Source organism: Octodon degus, unplaced genomic scaffold (genome assembly GCF_000260255.1).
Source record: "Octodon degus isolate 3935 unplaced genomic scaffold, OctDeg1.0 scaffold00136, whole genome shotgun sequence".
Taxonomy (NCBI): domain Eukaryota; kingdom Metazoa; phylum Chordata; class Mammalia; order Rodentia; family Octodontidae; genus Octodon; species Octodon degus.
Window position 1 is genome coordinate 493,878 of NW_004524712.1, and position 1,233 is coordinate 495,110.

Below are 1,233 nucleotides of genomic sequence, written 5' to 3' on the forward strand. Positions count from 1 at the left end.
TTTGAGAAGAAATCATTCAAAAGGAAAAAAGAACTATTATGGAGCAAAGGGGCCAGGATGGAAGGGAAAAGGAACAAATGCAAGTCAGTTATACATTAGTATCTCTTAGTTCATTGAAAAGGAAGACTTGTGCTAATATTGATTGGAGAAATTTTGATGTCCATATATTGTACTCTGAATAACTACTTTAAAGATGATAATATGCAATGCATTAACTATTGTTATTCTCCTATTATGTTGCTATGAAATTTTGTTTGACCTTCTTTCCATAAAGTAAGTGTAAGAACAATAAATGAACAAATTTAGCCTTTCATTGACTATGAAATACTTATTTTATTTAAATTTCCCTGATTATTGCAATAGATACTTTCTATATTTATGAACACAGCTTATTTGACTATTTTGTCTCATTTTTAAGTCTAGTTAAGTCTTTTGTTGCCTGCTGTGCCGGCCCCACCCCCAAGGCACGCTGAGACAGCTATTGAGACTGGGCATGGCACGTGCCTGTAATCCCAGCTCTTGGGAGACTGTAAATAGGCAGACCAGTACAAATCCCATCTAGTAGTGAAACCCTGAACACCCTGTAGACCCTTCCCTAAAATACAGGGAAAAAAAAGTCTTTCGTCAAATATATATAGAAAAAATGTATCCTAGTGACAGTCTTCATTTTGTTCAGTAGCATATTTCAAGAAACAGAATTTTAAAAATTCTTCTCTAATTCATATTATACTTAGTGCTTTTTTCTACCTAAAATTCTTTACCTAAGTCAAAGACACTTCTGCAAAGAGACAGAGCAACTGGAACATAGCATCCAATAATTCATAATACTACTGGGCAAAATCAGCATTAAAGTGATAATTGTACCACCTTGTTCATACTCCTGTTTTTTAATGCTTTTCCCCATACTTCTTCTTTTATGACAGTTTCATTCCACATGAAGAAATTTCCACCTGGATTGCAAGTGTAAACCTATAATCCCAGTACCCTGTGAACTGAGGCATGATGATCGCAAATTCAAACATAGCCTGGCAACTAGTAAATTACAGAGACTCTGTCTCAACTTGAAAAGGGGTTTGGTATATGGATATATAGATCACGGTGAAGGCTCTGGATTCAATGCCCAGTTCAGGAAGTGGGCAGGCATGCACGGGGGGTGGGGAGAGAAAGAGAGAGGAAAGAAAAAGAAAGAAAGAAAGAGAGAGAGAGAGAGAGAGAGAGAGAGAGAGAGAGAGA